General features: G+C 38.8%; 1 non-coding gene and 1 pseudogene across 1 annotated transcript; both read left to right on the plus strand.

Annotated features, from left to right (window-relative positions):
* The first annotated feature begins 507 nt into the window (after window positions 1-507).
* Window positions 508-1700, plus strand: LOC113263885 (60S ribosomal protein L5-like; annotated as a pseudogene).
* Window positions 1701-19636: 17936 nt separating this feature from the next.
* Window positions 19637-19743, plus strand: LOC113264177 (U6 spliceosomal RNA). The gene has a single exon (XR_003319579.1). It is a non-coding gene; the product is annotated as a U6 spliceosomal RNA (small nuclear RNA).
* The last annotated feature ends 2391 nt before the right edge of the window (window positions 19744-22134 follow it).

The raw sequence follows: 22134 nt of genomic DNA on the forward strand, positions 1-22134 counted from the left end.
TCCAACTAGGAAGCAGAAATCCTGGCTGGAGTCTGTTTCAAACCACAGAATCTGAATTTAGGGAAGAAAGCATTAAAAACAATAAATTACCCAAAATGGCAAATTTAAGATTCAACTGCCTCAAACTATAACAACTTAGGCACTTGTAAAAGAGAAATATTCCAGATGGCAGAGTGGAAGGATGAATTATAGAGAAGGAAGTGGCTAATATCCTGTGCAAGACTTTGAAGCAATACAAAGAGAGCTTTCCTTGCAGGAGCAAGCTGGGGAGCCTGGTGTTTCTGGAGACAGACATGGGGTCCCATTTGAAAAGGGTCAGCTGGCCCCACTGGCCAGTCCTAGGTGCTCAGGGCTCAGGTTTGGTTTCAAATTGCCTTCTGTCTTCTAAGAGATTCTGGAACAAATGGCCCTGGTGCCCTAGGAGAGGCATCTAGAGTGACTACTTAACATGTATAGGACTTTGATTTGACGTGGTCCATCTGGCCTCACTATTTAATTCAGGATCCCATGGGTCTAGGTATGATTTCAAATTGTATCTGATCTCTTTTCATCTTCTACTTCCCTTTATATAAGGTCACTCTAGCTCTGGAACCAAGGGGATTGAATCTGAACAGGTAAACTGGAGACAGGTGAAGGGATCTAACTGCATCCTGGCCAAAGGGGCCTTAGTTCTGGTTTCTTAAAATGTAGTCCTCAGACTGCATGATCTGACCATATGATGCCTCAGCATCACCTGTGAGATTACTAGAAATGTAACACCCTGACTGGTCTGTAGCAAGCCACAGACACCCGTCTTTGATCTGCAGGATGGGGTTTGTTAAAAGTTCTCAAAAACAAGGCTTACTTCAAGAGATACCAAGTGAAATTTAGAAAAAGATGAGAGGGTAAAACTGGTTACTATACTCAGAAATGCTTGGTAATTCCAGATAAAAATAAGTACAACACACCTAAATACAGGGTGAGAGTTCATGTAACCAACAGAGATATCACTTGTCAGATTGCTTATGCCTGTACAGAAGGAGATATGATAGTTTGTGCAGCTTATGCTTATGAACTCCCAAAGTATGGTATAAAGGTTGGCCTGACAAATCATGATGTAGCATATTGTATCGGCATGTTGCTGGTCCATGGGCTTCTCAACAGGTTTGGCATAGATGAGATCTATGAAGGCCGACTGGACGTGACCAGAGATGAATACAATATGGAAAGCATTGATGGTCAACTTGGTGACTTCACCTGCTATTCGGATGTTAGCTTACCAGAACTACTACTGGAAATAAAGTTTTTGGGGCCCTCAAGGGAGCTGTGGATGGAGGCTTGTCTACCCCTCGTAGTACCAAACTATTTCCTAGTTATGATTCAGAAAGCAAGGAATTCAATGCAGAAGTACTTCAGAAGCACATCATGGGTCAGAATGTTGCAGATTATATGAGTTACCTAATGGAAGAAGATGACGATGCTTTTAAGAAACAATTCTCTCAATACATAAACAACAATGTAACTCCAGACATGATGGAGGACATGTATAAGAAAGTTCACACTGTTACATGAGAGAATCTAGTCTATGAGAAGAAGCCTAAGAAAGAAGTAAAAAAGACAAGGTGGAACTGTCCCCAAATGTCTCTTGCCCAGAAGAAAACTGGGTAGCTCAGAAGAAGGCAAGCTTCCTTAGCACTCAGGAGTAGGCTGCTGAGAGCTAATAAACCAAACCACAATTTTCTATGAAGATTTTTCAGATAAAGATAATAAACTTATTCATTAAGCAGCTAAAAAAAAAAAAAAGGAAATGTAGCACCCCAAATCTACCAAATCAGAACCTGCATTTTAACATGATCTGCAGGTCTTTCATATATGTTAAGGTCTGAGAAACAAAATACTTGTAGATTTCATATGCAAAGGAAGTATATAGGCCCACAAAGATCCCTGTAGAAAGGACATTGCCTGTGTCTAATTGTTTCAATAACAGTGCACCTCATGGAGTCACAAGTTCTTAATAGCACTGCCAAGGCCTTGATCCCTAACAATAAAGGCCTTTGGTCTGAAATTGTGTCCATAAGCAAAGAGCCATCTTGTGTTCCATCTCAGCCTTAGTTATTCTGTTCTATTGTTTCTCCTCCTTTCATGGGGCATTCCATGCCAAGTGGAGGAAAGTCATTAACATGAAAGAAAGTTGTATAAAACTGGTTTGCTATTACATTCAGAATAGTTCAGACTCCTTATTGTGGTCTCATAGGGCCCTTCATTCTGTGGCACCTGACTACTTCTTAAAATTTATTTCTTGCCCTCCGTAATGCTGCTCCAGCCATTCTGGCCCTTTTCTTTCTGGAACACACCAAGTTCATTCCCATCTCCAAGCATTTCCTGTTTCCTCTATGGGAATGCTCTTTCTTTCCTCGTGTCTTAGCATTGCTGAGTCCTCATCGCTAATGTCTCAGCACAAACATTGCTTTCCTAGAAAGACCAACCCTGCTACTCTGTCTGAAACTCCACCCACCTGTTCTAGCTCTATCAGATTATCTTGTGGGATTTTCTTCATTGAATTTAATGTTACCTGATATTCTCCTGTTTATATTTACTGATTTACTTCTCCTCCCCTACCACATATAATACAAGCTTTAGAAGAGCAGGGAACAGATTCTTCTTCCTGACTGCTGTATCCCAAGTGCTTAGAATAATGTCTGACAAAGTATTTTTTCAAAAAATGTTCACTGAATTTGAGTGAATGATAGCATTGGGGTGAAACTACTGGCTTTTCAATTATCTGTGTATTCCTGTTTTCTCTGCTCTAATCACTCCACTCATGCTCACAGATAACTCAGGAGGGCTTAGATGGCAGAGCCTGAGTATTTGATGTTTTAGGTCTGGCCCACAAGATTGAACTAGGTCACAGTGTGGTCACTTCAGGGCTGTGTAGTATTCCAATTCAATACAGTTCTGTAAACCCTTATCGACTGCCTGTCCATGTACAAGGTGCTGTGAAATACAAAAGCAAAATATAAATATAAAGCCAAAGGCATTCCAGGAAGACAAAATGGCATTTACAAAGGTATAGAAGCAAGAAAGGGGATTGGGAGAATTGCAAGTTTGGTGATAGTAAATACAAAGTGCACAGTTTGGGCAGACAGAAGGAAACAAGGCTGGAGAAGGAACCAGAGTGCTTGTAATAATACATATCCTTGAGGTGCTGGACCTCTTTATGTTTGAGGTCAGATGCAAATATCTCAAATTCTTTTTAGTCCAAAAGAGCCAGCAGTGAGTTTAGCTGAGAGCATGTTGCAACCTCTAGCCCTCCTCTGTGCTCCCTTTGGGCACCATGAGCACTATACCCAGCAATCTCAAAAGCCCTCACACGCTGGACCCATTAGGCACCGCATTCTCTATAGTCTGAGTCATTTCCCCTCTGCCAATAGTGACAAACTCAGAGGAACTCTCCACTAATTGAATCTGAGATGACTCACTGTAAACCAGGGATTTGAAACTTTAAAATCTCAGCAGTAACACCTTGGCAGTAAGACTCTTGGTTTAAGTTGTCCATCTTATTGTCTGGGGAGCCAGTGGGCATAAGGGGATAGAGTAGACGGTATCCGGGAGGAGGGCTTTGGAGCAGGAATTTTAGGTTTTCTCAGAGAGCTGGAAAGAGAAGAGCACCCACTGTACGTCATTGCTTGTTTGAGCTCCCAGCTGGCTGCCAAGTGCTAAAAAATGACACTCAAACACGTTTTGTTTAGCACACCTAGTTTTGTTTACAATATTTGATGCAGTATTTAAAAATAAAGAACTTTCACATTAAATTCTCAGATTCCTGGATTCTCTCAAAGATATAAAAGACCTGGCAATAACCCACTACAAGTGAAGAGTGGGTGCCCTTTATATAGGCTGTATGCCCCCTCTCCCCTGGTTTCCATGGTCTATACCTCAACTTTTACATTCCTAGTGTTCTCGCACTTATACCCAGAATGCTTAATTTGTTTATTATCCCTTTTGGCTTCTGCAGGATTTCAGTTTGCAACCCTTATTCTGATGCCGTCATTGAGAGGACAAACTCTGATGACATTTACAGTAATAGGAATGGACCTCAAAGTATTATCACTTTGGAAAATTTCACCTGCTTAGTGCTGAGAAATTTATTAGAAAATAATATAATAAAAGGGCATGAAAATGACCAATCTCTACCCTCTACTCCTTCTTTTCTAGAAGAATACATAGTACTTACATTTGAGGCTGGGGTTATGTTTTCTTTAGTGTCTTACGTTCCTCGTCATAGTTACATCATGGTGTGTATTTAACTGATGCCCAATAAATAGGTAAGGAATGAAATGGTGTTGCTGGTCTAAGCCTTATGCATCTGGTATCCTCCCCCAGGAGACCTGACACCCAGGGTATGACATGTTTTGTTCTTTTTTTCAACCATTAATATTTTAATGGTCTCCTTCCTTCCCTATGAACTCATCTGCCTATTCTTCTAAGAAGGGTTCCATGACTTCCCCTAGTTGGAAATATTAGCTTTTTCTGATCTGTTTAAAATTGGTACTTATTTGTTTTTATTATTTAACTTCCTGAGTTTTTATTTCCCTCATGGGAAAAGTAATATCTACTTCATAAGATCATTATGTACATTATGTTTGGATGTGGTAAAATAACCATTATATATAATCACTTATATATCACTTACTATATGCCAGGAAACCTTCCAAGTGCTTTGGATATGTTGACTTATTTAATCTTCACAACATTGTTGTAAGGTAGGTACTGATATTATAATCCCTATTTTACAGATGAAGAAGCTGAGGCAATAAAAGTTTAAGTAACTTGTTCAAAGTCGCCAGTCAAAAAGTGCTGGAGATAGGCTTCAAACGCCAGAAGCTGGACCCAGTATGTATGGCCCTAGCCACTAAATAATACTGCCTTTCTTCTGAAGTGAGGTCTACAATACATGGCCATATTCTCTGTGATTGAGACAGAAAATTATCTTTCCCTATCTGTTCTTACTAGTGGTGTTTTGCATCGTTAGTTACATACAGCCAGATTGAATCCTACTTGCTTTTAAAGATTGATTTGACTAGCTGAAGAGAAAGGTGGGGAGAGAAGTCTCCAATTACATAAATAAAACTAGAGGTGGGATCCACAGTCTTTCCATCTTTTGCCTTATTCAGGCAGGAAATTTTTCAGGCAGAGAACACTTTTGAAAAATAGCTTTATCAGTAGATCCCTCCTGAGAGCTCTTCGTCCTCCAGAAGTTCCATGTATCCAGCCTAGATGCAAAACATCCCTGAGGCCAAGCAAAGACTTGGAACTAAATGATGGCAAATGGCATTGGTTTTCCATTCATTTTCAGATATGGATCTATTTCCCAATCTTACCTGTAGAATTTGGTACAGGATCTCTTATATTTGTCCTTCATTTCTTCATTTGTGAAATGAAAGATTGGAAAAGGCCATGAATGTCAAAGAAATTTGCTTTGTAGGCCACATCCAGTTGGTTAGTCGTATATGCCTTGGAGTACTGCAAGATTGCAGTACATGAAGTATAGAGGTATCTGTCAGCATATTTTCTAAGAATTTGCCTCCCTGGATTAGATGACTCCCCAGGCTCCTACCCAATTTTATGCTCATGTGAAAATAGCTACAAGAGGAAAAGGGAATAACAAAGCAGGAGACATGAATGAGATTTTTTAAAAAAGGACTATGAGGAAAAAAGATTCTGTCTGGAGAATTACCATTTGTACTGGAAGCAGTGAAAAGCAGGATTGATATTGCAGAAAATCTAATCAGTAATGTGGTAGACAAATACGAAAGTGATGTAGAGAAAAAGAGCAATGTGAGACTGGGCAAGAAGGAGTTGGGCGTGATTATAAAAGGGCAACATCAGGGATCTTTGTGGTGATGGCATTCTTCTGTGTCTTGACTGTAGAGGTGGAAAATGGACCAAAGCGTGTAATAAAGTTACATGTAACTAAGTATGCATACACACCCCAATGAGTACAAGTAAAACTGGGGAAAGCTAAACAGGATTGGTAAATTATAGAAATGTCAATATCCTATCTCTGATGCTATAGTATATATTTCTATTTTTATTTTTTAAAGATTTTATTTATTTATTTGACAGAGACAGAGACAGCCAGCGAGAGAGGGAACACAAGCAGGGGGAGTGGGAGAGGAAGAAGCAGGCTCATAGCGGAGGAGCCTGATGTGGGGCTCGATCCCATAACGCCGGGATCACGCCCTGAGCCGAAGACAGACGCTTAACCGCTGTGCCACCCAGGCTCCCCAATATTTTTAAAGATATTACCACAGGAGAAAACTGCACATGGGTGTATAGGATCTCTCTGTATTATTTCTTACACCTGCATGTGAATCTACAATGATCTCAAAGTAAAAGTTAATTCACAAAAAAAGAACAAAACTATAAGGACATTTAGAGAATTACAGATAAGAGAATAGATATTCAATACACAGATAAATAGTATTATAAAATAGAACTAAAAGAAATGATCAAAGGCAAAAATAGATTAAAATGCTTCTATGGTGAAAAAAAAGCCAATATCCATGGATTTAAAAGACTCATCAAAATTGAGGCATAATGAGAGAAAATAAATTTATTCATAAACACACTGTGTCAAACTTTCTGTAGTAGGAGGCTTGTAGCCAAAAATGATAGATAAAGTAGTTAGGAGCCAAGAGCTTGTGAATAGCTCTGGGGACCACAGTGGAAATTCATAAGCCAATGGCATTAATAAGCTCTGCCCCATGATTTGATTTAGGGATTTCTTTCTGCCCTTAAGCCATGGACTGGTGACAAACCTGAAAATGCTGCTGAATCACAGATGCAGCATGAGGAACATTCACACTGAGAGAGAGATGGGATAAAGTTTCCTACCATTCTGAAGGATTCCCTACCATTTGTAAATGATTTCTTGAAAAAAATAAAGGGGATTTTTACAGTTATTATTTAGATGTAGATCTAGACAAAAAGCAAATTCAATAATTCCTGTACTTGCCTCAGAAATGTTTCTTTAACCCTAAGGCTATGCATTCAGTCAATGGACATTTATGGACACGTGGCAGGCAGAAGGTACTACAAATGTACAAAAGTACTGATTTAGGCATGACCCCTACTCTCAAGCAGCCTCTTAGAGATAAGCATGTAATACCAACAACAAAGGCTGTGGTTTATTAAGTGTTATCTGCATTCCAGATGCTGCACAGGTGTTTTATATATTATTTAATTTAATGATCTCAGTAATTCCATCGAAGGCAGAATTGGGATTTTACTTCATGTTTGTGTGACCCAATGATTGTGATATTCTCTATGCTCACTGCCCACCATTTTCCAAGATGAAGGTCAAATCATAAAACTACCATGACATCTTCTATAAACAAGTACAGATTCATCATTCATTCATTCATTCATCAACAAATATTTATTGGCATCATCTATGTACCAGGCTTTATGCTAGGTCCTGGGACACAATGGACAGGAATCCATCCTCAAGGAGCTTCAAGTCTAATAGCAGAAACTGGTATTACTCAAATGATCAAATTAATGTATAACTATATGTATTCACAGCAAGGGCTACAAAGAAAAAGATACATGTTGATTTGAGAGCATATAAGGAACCAATTTGACCTATTCAGGGAATTAGAGAAGGTTTTTCCAAAGAAGTGACTCTTTTAAAGAAATCAGAAGAGGGGTTAAGAGTTATCTGGTTGAGGAATGTAAGGAAAGCGCTCCAAGAAGAGGAAACAGCATGGGAAAATTCCTGTAGTGGGAAGGAAGGGGCATGGAAATATGATGGACTAGGAAAAAAAAAAAAAGACTGCTGTGGAGAAAGTGAAGTGTGGTGCAAGATGAGGATGGGAACTTAGGAAGTGCTAGGACATACCTAGCCTTGTGGTCCATGTAAGGAGGTTAGGATTTTACCTTTATCCTAAGAGCAAGAAGAAGACATTGGAAGGGTTTAGAAAGGGGGTGGTAGATATGAACAGACACTTTTCCAATGAAGACATACAAATGGCTAACAGACACATGAAAAAAAATGTTCAAAATCATTAGCCATCAGGGAAATTCAAATCAAAACCACATTGAGATACTGCCTTACGCCAGTTAGAATGGCAAAAATTGACAAGGCAAGAAACAACAATTGTTGGAGAGGATGTGGAGAAAGGGGATCCCTCTTACATTGTTGGTGGGAATGCAAGTTGGTACAGCCACTCTGGAAAACAGTGTGGAGGTCCCTTAAAAAGTTAAAAATTGAGCTACCCTATGATCCAGCCATTGCACTACTGGGTATTTACCCCAAAGATACAGAAGAGTAGTGGAGAAGGGCCATATGCACCCCAATGTTCATAGAAGCGTTGTCCACAATAGCTAAACCGTGGAAGGAACCGAGATGCCCTTCAACAGATGACTGGATTAAGAAGATGTGGTCCATATATACAATGGAATATTACTCACCCATCAAAAAGAACGATTTCTCAACGTTTGCTGCAACATGGATGGGACTGGAGGAGATAATGCTAAGTGAAGTAAGTCAAGCAGAGAAAGACAATTATCATATGGTTTCACTCATTTATGGAACATAAGAAGTAGGAAGATCGGTAGGAGAAGAAAGGCAAGAAGAAAGGGGGGGTAAACAGAAGGGGTAATGAACCATGAGAGACTATGGACTCTGGGAAACAAACTGAGGGCTTCAGAGGGGAGGGGGGTGGGGGAATGGGATAGGCTGGTGATGGGTATTAAGGAGGACACGTATTGCGTGGTGCACTGGGTGTTATACGCAAGTAATGAATCATGGAACTTTACATCCAAAACTAGGGATATACTGTATGGTGACTAACATAATATAATAAAAAAAATATTACTAAAAAAAAAAGAAAGGGAGTGGTAGGGATGATGGTTTTGCATTTTCAATCCATAATTCTTCCTCCTCTTCTTCTTCTTCTCCTCCTCCTCCTTCTTCTAATTTTTTTGCCTTCTATAGCCAAAGTTGTTAGTGCAAACTTCTCAATTATATTGTCTTAATAATGCTTATTATGACATCAAATAACAAAATATTATCTTCCTAATTAGAGGGGAGATAACTGGAAGGTTGGGGTTATTTCTTAAATTATATTTTAGTGGATTTAAGACACCCAATAAGATGTGTGTTTTACTATTGTATTCCACTAAAATAGAAAATGTTTCCACTTAGACTCTCCATTGATTATAAATAGCATCTTTATTCCAAAGACTTAAAAATGTTTAATAATGCACATCTTTAACTCAGTGGAATATTATACTTCCTTTGACCCTTTTATGGTGCATGATATAATACTGAGCTGGTCAAAAGTAGAATGGAAAGAGTGCTGCCCTTCAAATAAGGACAGTGAGTTTGTAACTGGTTCTGCCATACACCTGAACAAGAATGACTTTTTGTGTCCTGGTCCACTCTTCTATCGTATGACCGCATGACTCCTGAGGTTCCTCCCAGATCTACATTTTCTCGTGCAACAGCTGCCTGTCAACAGCTCTAGGAAAAAGGACTTTGAGGCTTTTCTCTGCTAGACAGAGTGCTTGAAGAGAGGTACAGAGACACCCCCCCCCATACTTCTCCAGGTGGAAGGCAGTAGGGAATGTGCCATACCGCTCTGAATTAAGGACAGAACACTGAAGACTCAAGAAATTGAGTAACCAAGGAAAGTTTGTATAGGCCTCATGTTAGAGATGGGAGCAAAGCAAGGGCTATATTATGGGTTGAATTGTGTTCCTTTCCAAAAGGCATTAATGTCCTAATTCCTAGTAACTGTGGATGTGATCTTATTTGGAAATAGGGTCTCTGTAAATGATCAAACTAAGATAAGGTCATTGGGGTGGGCCTTAATCCTTTATGACTCTGTCTTCATGAAAAGGGGAAATTTGGACATGGAGACAGACACATACAGAAGGACATAACATAAAGTCACAGGGAGAACACCATCTGCAAGCCAAGGAACGCCTGAAGCCAACAGAAGCTAGGAGAGGCATGAAACATTCTCCTTCACTGACCTCAGAAGTAACAACTCTGCTAACACCTTGATTTTAGACTTCTAGCCTCTGAATTTTGTTTCAGCAGTCCCAGAAAACTAATATGGCTGTTTCCTGAGAGATTTGTATTACTACCGTGATTCAGGGTCTTTTACTTAGCATTCTCCCCTGCTTCTGAGAGTAACAGATTATTACAGACCAGGGGTTGGAAATACCTAAAATTAAGAGAGTACAGTTTGTCCTCAACACTCTCCCATATCTGCTTTCTATACCTGGCAATTATTTCTCATGTCTCTGGCCTCAGTATCAGCACCCCACTCTGCCTTCCCATAGCCAAGAATACCTTCCAGTGCCCTCCTCAGGGGGCACTGTGAGTGTTAACTCTCTCAACCTTAAGTCCATTCTGCATCCTCCCCTTTCATTGGCCTTCATCTCATGTGTATTTTAAAAATCAGTATTTGGCACAGGAAAGGGATGGGGAATTTTGTAGCACAGGTGATAAATCTTGTGGGTGTCTGACATAGAACTTTCCAATGGGTGAAACAACTGTAAGTATGCAAGATGGGTTACTTTCAGGAACCATTCTGGTGAAATGGAGGACACGTAACATTTGGTTTGATTGTTAAGACAATGTGAGACTTCCTCCATTCAAAATCTTCTCTCTCCTACATTGGCTTTTATTTTCACTCTGAATTAATAGTAGTCTATTTGTAGGTTGAAAGCCTCTGGAGTAGCCCAACCCCAGTCACATCCATTAATAGGACACCTCCCATTAATGCTTCATAAATTGCTGCCCCTCAAGGCCAAGATTCTACCTCAACATGGCCCCTTTCTCCAGATCCATTAGGATAGAGGGTTGACCTAGAAGTTAGTTAAGGTCCCTGCCAGTTCTAAGAGAGAATGATCCTAGGATTTCATTCTTGTCATATAATCTCTGCTCACAGCCCCATGTCTCCTATAGTCACTTTCTCTTCGAATTTCCAAAACTTTCTCATTCATACCTGTCTTTGAGATATGCCTGGAAATGGGAGCAATATTGAAATTCAAATTTTGTGCAATATCCAGTGTGGAAAAACAATACTAATAATTATAAATATAATTTTCATTTATTGAGAGCTCAATGTGTGCCTGAGTTGATGTTAAGTGTTCTATAAGCACTTTTTTTTTAACACTTGCTATAAGCCTAAGATGTAGGTATATTCTGAGTAGGAATCCAATTTTATAATAAAGACTGAGGCCCACAAATTAAAAATTTTTCTAAAATCAGATAGGAAGAGGTGGAAATGGGATTCAAACCTAGATACAGCCAGGAGCCCATGCTCTTAATCACTTTGCTATACTGACTTCTCATGCCTGGAAATTAGAATGTGCTTGTTTATGGTTTAGGAGAATCTCTTTCTATCAGGGAACTTGAATCAGTTCTGAAAATTAGGGAAGAATTATCTAAAAGCAGAGCTTTAACCTTATAGAACATCTGAGAGATTTTTGTTTGTCCCCTCACTTTACAACTGAAGAATCTAAGGACTTCATAGGCAAAACACTTGCCAGTGGATAAACATCTAGAGACAGAACTTTGTACTAAAAATGCACATCTCTAGTCTCCCAGGCCATGGTACAAAAGAAGAGGAAGTTGTCCTAATCCTTGTATTACTGGTTCCCAAACTTGAACTAGCATCAGTTACCTTGTAGGATGGTTAAAACAAAGATCCAAGGTTTTGATGAAGACCTGATAATTTTAATTCACTTTCACTTCAATATTCATGCAATGCCTCTGGGAGCCACATTCTGAAAAATCACTGTCTTTAAACCATAGGACACTGTAGTATTAAGTGAGTAGGCCTCTTACTCTGATCAACTGGGCCTTAATATAGTGGTTCTTAGCTTTGACTGCATATTGAAATCACCTGGGGAGATTTTAAAACCGACCACAGAGTCTGGTTTAATTGGTCTGAGGTACGGACTGATCATTAGGTGTTTTACAAGCTCCTGACATGATTCTCATGTGCAATCACTGTTGAGAACCCCTGGCTTAACACTTCCAACCCACCTGATTGTGGGTAAATTATATAAACTCGTTGTGCTTCAGTTTTCTCATCTATATAATGAGAAGAATAATAATGGTACTTATGGTTTTTGTGGTACTTATGATTTTTGTGAGTATTAAATGACTCAATGAATTGAAAATATTTAGAAATAGGCCCAGCATTTAGTAAATGTTGTATAAATGTTGGCTGTTATTGTCATCATCACTGAGTCGTAATTAGTGTCCTTTTTCCTCTTTCCTTTTCTCTGTGTGTTCTGATTTTCATGGACTCTTTTTTTTTTTAAGATTTTATTTTATTTATTTGACAGAGATAGAGACGGCCAGTGAGAGAGGGAACACAAGCAGGGGGAGTGGGAGAGGAAGAAGCAGGCTCCCAGCAGAAGAGCCTGACGTGGGGCTCAATCCCAGAACTCCGGGATTACGCCCTGAGCCAAAGGCTCATGGACTCTTTTACATATGGACAAGACCTTACGCTTTTTCTAATGAGCTATATATTAAAACCATCAAAACTAAGCGACCAATGGGCCTACATCTCCCTCTCCCCTGGTAAAATGATGTTTCTCTTTTCTTTCAGTCATCACTGTTTAGTGGAAGGAGCACTTTCCATTCTAGCAAGTGAAAGTTTTGTTTCAGGACTTTCAGTTCTATTCCATTTAGTTATATGTCTATCCTTATACCAGTATACACTGTTTTGATTAGTATAGATTTGCACTAAGTTTTAAAATCAGAAAATGTGAGTCCTCCAACTTTGTTCTTTTTCAAGATTGTTTTGGCCATTCTTATGCCCTTGCATTTCCATATGTATTTTATTTATTTATTTTTTTAGATTATTTATTTGTCAGAGAGAAAGAGAGAGAGTAAAGCAGGAGGAGCAGCAGGCAGAGGGAGAAGCAGGCTCCCCACTAAGCAAGGAGCTGATGTGGGACTCCACCCCAGAACCCTGAGATCATGACCCAAGCCGAAGGCAGATGCTCAGCCAACTGAGCCACTCACATGTCCCCCATATGCATTTTCAAATTGGCTTGTTAATTTCCGAAAAGATGCAAGCTGGCATCTGAATAGCGATTGCATTGAATCTGTCAATCAATCATTTGGGGGCAAATTGTTATCACCACAATATTAAGCCTTCTGATTAATGAACATGACATTTCTTTCCATTTATTTAGGTCTTTAGTTTCTTTCATTAATGTTTTATGGTTTTCAGATTATAAGTTTTGTTAGATTAATTAAATGTTTTACTTTTTGTATTCTATTTATTCTTTTTGATGCTAATATAAATGCAGTTGTTTTCATTTTCGTATATTGATCTTATGTCTTGAAAACTTTACTGAACCCAATGAGAGACAGGAATCCATCAAAATCCTAGAGGAGAACACAGGCAGTAACCTCTTCGACATAGGCCACAGCAACTTCTTTCAAGACACGTCTCCAAAGGCAAGGGAAACAAAAGCAAAAATGAACTTTTGGGACTTCATCAAGACAAAAAGCTTCTGCACAGCAAAGGACTTCATCAAGGACTTTTGGTACTTCATCAAGACAAAAAGCTTCTGCACAGCAAAGGAAACAGTCAACAAAACAAAGAGGCAACTCATGGAATGGGAAAAGATATTTGCAAATGACACTACAGATAAAGGGCTGGTATCCAAGATCTATAAAGATCAAACTTATCAAACTCAACAACCAAAAAAAATAATCCAGTCAAAAAATGGGCAGAAGACATGAACAGACATTTAGCCAAAGAAGACCTACGAATGGCTAACAGACACATGAAAAAATGTTCAACATCACTAGCCATGAGGGAAATTCAAATCAAAACCACATTGAGATACCACCTTACGCCAGTTAGAATGGCAAAAATGAAGGAAGGAAACAACAAATGTTGGAGAGGATGTGGAGAAAGGGTAACCCTCTTACACTGTTGGTGGAAATGTAAGCTGGTACAGCCACTTTGGAAAACAGTATGGGGGTTCCTCAAAAAGTTAAAAATAGAGCTACCTTATGACCCAGCAATTGCACTACTGGTTATTTATCCCAAAGATACAGATGTAGTGAAAAGAAGGGGTACCTGCACCCCAATGTTCATAGCAGCAATGTTCACAATAGCCAGACTGTGGAAGGAGCCAAGATGTCCTTCAACAGACAAATGGATAAAGAAGGTGTGGTCCATATATATGATGTAATATTACTTAGCCATCAGAAAGGATGAATACTCACCATTTGCATTGACATGGGTGGAACTGGAGGGTATTATGCTAAGTGAAATAAGTCAAGCAGAGAAAGAAAATTATCGTATGGTTTCATTCATATGTGGAACATAAGGAATAGCATGGAGGACATTAGGAGAAGGAAGGGGAAATTGAAGTTGGAGAAATCAGAGGGGGAGATGAACCATGAGAGACTATGGACTCCGGGAAACAAACTGAGGGTTTCAGGGTGGGGTGGGGGGGTTAGCCCTGTGATGGGTATTAAGGAGGGCACCTACTGCAAGGAGCACTAGGTGTTATACGCAAACAATGAATCATGGAACACATCAAAAACGAATGAAATACTATATGGTGACTAACATAACATAATAAAAAAATTTTTTAAATGAACTCATTATTCTAATTGCTTTTTTAGTGGATTCTACAGGATTTCCTATATACAAGGTTGTATTATCTACAAATAGAGATTGTTTTACTTCTCCCTTTAATACTTAAATGTCTTTTATCTAATTTTCTTGCCTAAATGTGCTGGCTAGAACTTCTGGGAGAATGTTGAATAGACATTACAAAAGCAGGCATCCTGGTTCTCAATCTTAGAGGGAAAGCATTGAGTTTTCACAATTAAGTATCTTATTTACTGTTCTTGTTTTGATTTGTTTTGTTTTTTTGTAGACGACCTTTAATAGGTTGAGAAATTCCTTTTCTATTTCTAGTTTAAAAAGTGTCAAATGTATTTTCTTCATCTTTTGAAATGATCATGTGGGTTTTATCTTTTATTGACATGGTATATTACATTGATATTCAGATGCCATTTCCTGGGTATGTCGAGCTGTTATTAAAAGCAACCAACTTGTTATAATGGAAAATTCTAAACACATAAAAAGTAGAGAGAATAGTATAATGAACCCTCAGCTTCAATTATTATCAACTCCAGGGCCAATTTAGTTCATCTATACTCCTTGCTTTGCTCTGCCACATTCTAATAATTTTGAAGGAAATCCCAGAAATTATATTTTTCATCTGTTACTACTTATGTATGTATCTCAAAGGGTATAAGACTATTCTAAAAAAATAATCATAGTATCATTATCATATTTAAAAGTAATAATTCCTTAATATCATAAAATGTCCAGTCAGGGAATACATTTCTTTAGTTATCTCATACCTTTTAACAAATTTGACTCAAGATCAAAATAAGGTCTAAATATTAAAATTGATTCACATGTCCCTTAACTCTCATTTAACTTTTTGGATCACCTTCCCACCTCCTCCCATCTATTTTTTTGCATGAAAAAAATAAGGTAATTTGTCCGGTAATGCTTGTCACAGTCTGTATATTACTGATTTTATCCCCATGGTAAAGTTTAACATGCTCCTCTGGACCCTGTATTTCCTGTAAACTGTTAGTCAGGTTTAGAGACTTGATCAGACCCAAGTTTGATTTTCTGGCAGTGATTTACCATAGGTGATATTGTCCAATTCCACCTAGGAAACACATAATATTTGGTTGCTTAGTTTTTGCTTTGTTAGCAGCTATTACTACTTAATGCCTGGATTTATACCTTTATTAAGGCTTTCGAAGTAATTATATTCTAATTCTCCCTCTGTTTGTAAGTAACACTTTCATTCCATACAAGAATAAGGGAAAAAATGGGATGTTTGAGGGTGTGGATTGGGATTTATTGGAAAAAATGGGGGGGGGGGTATTTCCTAAGGAACCAAGGCTTCGTGAAAGGCTGTCAGAGTTTCAAAAACTATTAGGCAATTTGGAGCTTTTCTCTCTCTTATCTCCCCAGGCTTGCCTCCATTCCTCTCAACTTAATTTGTTTAGCTTTTTCATAGCCAAATATGGTTGCTCCATACTTCCTGAATTTACATTTCCACAGCCAAACAACTTATGGAGATATTGTGCAAAGATGTTTCAATATGAGGGGGCGCCTGGGTGGCACAGCGGTTAAGCGTCTGCCTTTGGCTCAGGGCGTGATCCCGGCGTTATGGGATCGAGCCCCACATCAGGCTCTTCCGCTATGAGCCTGCTTCTTCCTCTCCCACTCCCCCTGCTTGTGTTCCCTCTCTCGCTGGCTGTCTCTTTCTCTGTCAAATAAATAAATAAAATCTTAAAAAAAAAATGGTCGAGGTGGTAAATTAAAAAAAAAAAAAGATGTTTCAATATGAGACCCCATAGCTAACATTCTGATTAGTCCAGTTTGGACCAACCAGCTATGACAATTATGGTGTATGGCAAAGTCACACCATTCAAATATGTCCACCTGTGGATCAGGTGAGGGAGAGTTCTTAGAGAAAAAGTATATGTTTTGGGCAGATCTTCCAAAACAATTGTTATTGGTATCTCCTCCTTCCATGTCAATCCATGGTTTCAAACCACCATTTTTATACATTGATGAATGTCTCTCTCCTTACTTCTTTCAAATGAGTTTCAGACTCTTATATAAAACCGTCAACTAAAATATTCCCTTAGAAATCCTGTAGACCTTCAATATGTCAAGACTGAACTCATCATCTTACCACCCAAAAACTGATCTTCCCACTTCATGCCCTATCTCAATGAAAGGAACCATAATCAGTGCAGTTAGCCATATAAGAAATGTGAGAATTGCCCTAGATTCTTTACTCTACTATTATCCCTTTCTTCCCATGTCATTCTTCTTGTCACCAGGAACTCGAATTCTACCTTCTTTAATATCATTTGCATTTGTTCCCTCTATTTGATTCCCACCAGTGGCCACTGCTCTAGTCAGTAGCCATTGCTTCTAACCTGATTACTGCCACAGCCTCCTAACTGGACTGTCTGGGTTTCAGAATGGTTATTTCTCCATTTACTCTACACACCTCTAATAAAAGCCATCTTTTTCAAGCATAGTTATAATCATTTCATTTTGCTGATTAAATTCCTTCAGTTGGCCACCACAGGGTAAGAGTTCAAACTCCCTACCTTAGCAACCAAAATTCTTCACCATCTGGCTCATGATCACTTCTCTAGCTTTGCCCCCATCACTCCCTCACAGTCAATGTACTGTCTAGTCACCTAAAAGCATTTTCAGTTTCCTAAATTTGACAGGTTATCTCATGCTTCTCTGCTTGCTTTCCCTTACCTGTTTCCACTCTCTGGCATGCCTTATCTCTGTTCACATTTTCATCCAACTACTAGCAGGTGGCTCCTCAAAATTCAACTAAGAAGTTGAGTTTTCATCTTCTATGAGAAACTTCCTAGAGGACACGTCTTTTTTTTTTTTTTAAGATTTTATTTATTTATTCGACAGAGATAGAGACAGCCAGCGAGAGAGGGAATACAAGCAGGGTGAGTGGGAGAGGAAGAAGCAGGCTCATAGCGGAGGAGCCTGATGTGGGGCTCGATCCCATAACGCCAGGATCACGCCCTGAGCCGAAGGTAGACGCTTAACTGCTGTGGCACCCAGGCACCCCTAGATTGACTTTTTATCTCCAATATTTAGCCCAGACCCAGTATAGAGTAAGTGTTGAATATATGTTTGTAATATAGATAAGTTAAAAACCTACAGACTTTGGGCAAAAAGTGTTTGGGTTTGTTGCAGCTTCATTTTTTCCAGGAATTCTGGGCAATAACTATTCCCCCTGCTCTTCAGTCAACACAGGCTTACCCCCAGGCTCTTCTGATGATTCTCTCAGCAAAGTGTATCTGAGTTCATGGACCACAGATCAACAGGAGTGAACCAGTCAGCTCTGACAGTTGGCACTGCTACTGGGTACCAATGCAGATAGAAGGAGCTCAAGTAAGCACAGAAAAGTGAAAACAGATTCCTGGAATCAAGGAACGCAGTCCTTGCTTGATTATGGAAAATTCAAAAATCAAGGACTGATCTTTTGGAGTCTAGAATTACAGTCCTTACCATGAGGTCTTTGCTGATACCTGCAGCTCACACTTGATCACTTTCTTGACCATCTAGGACAACTCTTGATTTCATTTTTAATACCTGACTACATTTTGTGTAACTCTTTACCTATTGTCTAGTTTCCCACAGTTACATGTAAGCATTTTGTAGGTAAAAACAAACAAAAAACCAACAGAAAACAGGGGCACCTGAGTGGCTCAGTCGTTAAGTGTCTGCCTTCAGCTCAGGTCATGATCCCAGGGTCCTGGGATCGAACCCCACATTGGGCTCCTTGCTCAGCAGGAAGCCTGCTTCTCCCTCACCCACTCCCCCTGCTGGTGTTCCCTCTCTTGCTGTGTCCCTCTCTGTCCAATAAATGAATAAAATCTTAAAAAAAAAAACCCACAAAAAATAACATGGCATATTTCTCAATATGAGAAGTATCAGAGACCTGGAGAAGGATAAATACTTAGAGTTTTTCTAAGAAGGAAAGGATGATTCTAGAATTTATAAACCTATTCTGTCTAAAGTAAAAAAAAAAAAAAAGAAAAACTAGGAAAAAATTATTGAAAGGTGATTTGTGAATATATAAAAATACAAATTTGTAACCACCAGAGTCCACTTGCATTCATGGAGGACAAAATATGCTAAATGAACCTAACTGTCTTTTCTAACTGGTAAACTAAATTATAATAACAATTCATATCAATCTGGGATTTTATAATACAAAGGACTTTATACAGATAATTCTCAGCGAGGTACCATAGCCCTGTGGAAAGATAATTTTTAAGTGAAGCAGATATGAATTTGAATCTTGGTGATACTTTACTTCTCTGAGCCTTTTTTCTTCATCTGTCTGTTTAAAACATATACAAAGATGATCTGTGTTTCAGTCCAGTTACTGATATAAGCAATATCTGAATTTTATGGAGAATTTATTCTAATTATCACCATTCTTAATTTTCTCAGTAAACAGTGTAATAGTGTTGTCTTTTTTGCATACGGGAAAATCAAGGGTAAGTTTAAGTAATTTTTCACATGACATCCAACAAGTGTGTTAAAGAACAAAGATTTGAATCTTTGTTCTCAGCTATATGCTTTCCCCTGTGCCATAGAGGAGGAAGATTACTTCATTTTGTCATCTTGCAAGCATGGAGTATGTAAAATGGTAAAGAACTGAGAGCTGGATGGTATTACAATACAGAAAGTTTATAAGCATTTAACTGACCAGACCTTCACAATGTTGATCAAAATCCACCTGGATGGGGATGAGGTGCACTCTCTCATCCTACACAGCTCTTACTTGGCCTATCTTCTTCAACAATTTAATTAAATTAAATAAAGAACATTCTGATTAAATATGTAAACAGAGAATGCAACAAGTAGGTGATATGCTGGATATCAAAATCTGGATTTATTTTAATAGAAATAGGTAAGAAGAATGAGTCAAAATAATGAAACAAATTTTATCAGAGATCAAGAAAAAAATCCTATATTTATGATTAAAACAATTAAACATACTCACTTCAACAGCACATATACTGATATTGGAATGATAGAGAGAAGGTTAGCATGGTTCCTGTGCAAGAATGACACATAAATTTGTGAAGTGTTCCATGTTCTTTCTTTCTTTCTTTCTTTCTTTCTTTCTTTCTTTCTTTCTTTCTTTCTAAGATTTTATTTATTTATTTGACAGAGAGAGAGACAGCCAGCAAGAGAGGGAACACAAGCAGGGGGAGTGGGAGAGGAAGAAGCAGGCTTCCCAGCAGAGCAGGGAGCCCGATGTGGGGCTCGATCCCAGGACCCTGGGATCATGCCCTGAGCCAAAGGCAGATGCTTAACGACTGAGCCACCCAGGTGCCCCTGTTTTTTCTTTTTTAAATTAAACTTCATGAGTATGGAATAGGAGAGACATGTTTTAACAACAGTCAAATATGAAAACAACTCTATGATTTAAGTTGACTACAAGTTCAATATGAATCAATATGGCAAATCTACCACTTAATCTTTGGTCCCATTCAAAGAAATTCAGCATCATACACAATGAAGATGATGGTTTCAAACTGTTCTGGGCTGGTCAATCTTCACCTGGAATTTCACATTTAAATCTGAACATCATATTTTGAAAAGAACCTTGACAAACTAAAGGTCATTTGGGAAACATTCCCAGGATGGTAAAAGGCTTAAAACATCATGCAAGAAATGCTTTGGAGATACTGGGGAAGTATACACCAGAGGAAAGAAAACACACAGGAAACATTATGATGAAGGATCCAACTGGAAGAAAGATCTGACTTAGTCTCTGCAGATCCAAATAGTGGACAAAAGACCATGCAAGGGAGACATCTCTCAGGGCAAATGGATGGAAGTGAATGCTAATGAAGTCTACTGTTTACCAAGCACATAGTTAATATCTATCTTATATACTTAATTTCTCATAAAACCCCTTTAGATAGCAAGCACTGCTACCTCTATTTATAGATAAAAAAGAATTCTAGCTTAAAATATTAAAAAAAGCTTACAATGTCCTATCAGGGATGCATCCTGACAACCATAAGTTGTAGGTATTATTTCAGTTACAAAAGAATCTGAATTAACAAATTTGCTAAAGGTCAAAGGTGACTATATGATGGAACTGGCTTAATAAGCACTTAACTTGTGCCAGGACCTAGGCAATATATTTCACAAGTATAGTTTATTTTAACATGTGATGGGTATTGTTATTCCTTTCTTACAGATAAGGACACTGAGGCATAGATCGATAAAGCAACTTGCTCAAGATTGTAAGTGACTGAGATGGGAATAAAATTCAGGTCTATGTGGCTTAACCGCTGTGCTATGCTGTCTCTCCTAGAGAAGGAGAAATAATTTTCTACCAACTAACGCTCTCTAAAAATGTTTGAAGAGGCAGCCAGGTCTTCATCACTGAAGTGGTCCAAGTACAGGCTGGTGGGCCCTGTGTGAAGGTACAGCTATGATGAGATACCTAGAAACTCCAAGCCTCCATGATTCTGCCAAATTTGTTTTTCAGATTCATTTTTTACCGGGTGTGCTAAGTACCAAATAGGTGCTCGGTAAGTAGCTGTTGACTTGAATGGAATAGAAGTTCTCTCTCTAGACGGGAACCCCCAAGGGCATTGCTGTGGGAGTTGTGGCTTTGCAAGTGAACTTTCTAGCTATTTGTGTCAAGGGTGAATTAGAGGGAGGCGGGCTTCCCAGCACAGCTAGCAATTAGAGTCCAACCCACAAATTCATACACTGGACTGGCTGCTTGCGTGTGAAGGAGAGCGAAGGAGGCACTTTCAAGGGATAAAGTAGAGGCAGCCATAGGCAGCAGCCTTGTGAGCCATGGCCACAAGACAGCCTGGATAGCTGGCCTCAGTCTTGATTTGGATTAAGATGTTTATTCTGCTCTGCCTCCCAGGCCTCTCCCTTCCTGCCCCAAGGGCTGTCCACTCGAGTGTCTGAAGAGGTGATTAATTAGATACAGACTCTCAGAACCTGCCAAGAAATGTTCTCAGACTAAGATTCACATTGGGGGTGAAAGATACCCTTCCAGTGGTACTATATAGAAATCCCCTCCCTTTGCTGACTCCTATAGTTGAAAGGTCATGATCCATGAAAAAAAATATGAATTAAATGCATGCTATGCTGACCTTTTGCCTGAGCAAAGATTTAACTGGCACTGTGAAATGGTAATGTAGGGAGAGCATGCAACCCAAGTCTTGATTGGGGGTTTCCTGGGAGCAGGTTTTCTCAGGAATATGTATAGATTGTACATTTTGGTTTTTAGAGAGAGGAAAGTCCTCTTGCAAATTACCCACTCCACTGGTTTATCAGAAATACCCAAATTATCACTTCCTTGCATTAAAACAGTGGTTCCCAAAAATTTTGGTCTCAAATCTCATTTATAGTCTTAAAAATAATGGAGGATCCCAAAGAGATTTTGATTGTGTGAGTTATACCTCTCTATATTTACCATATTGTATATTAAAACTGAGAAAATTTTAAAACT

The sequence above is a fragment of the Ursus arctos genome, unplaced genomic scaffold (genome assembly GCF_023065955.2).
Source record: "Ursus arctos isolate Adak ecotype North America unplaced genomic scaffold, UrsArc2.0 scaffold_15, whole genome shotgun sequence".
NCBI classification, from domain to species: Eukaryota; Metazoa; Chordata; class Mammalia; order Carnivora; family Ursidae; genus Ursus; species Ursus arctos.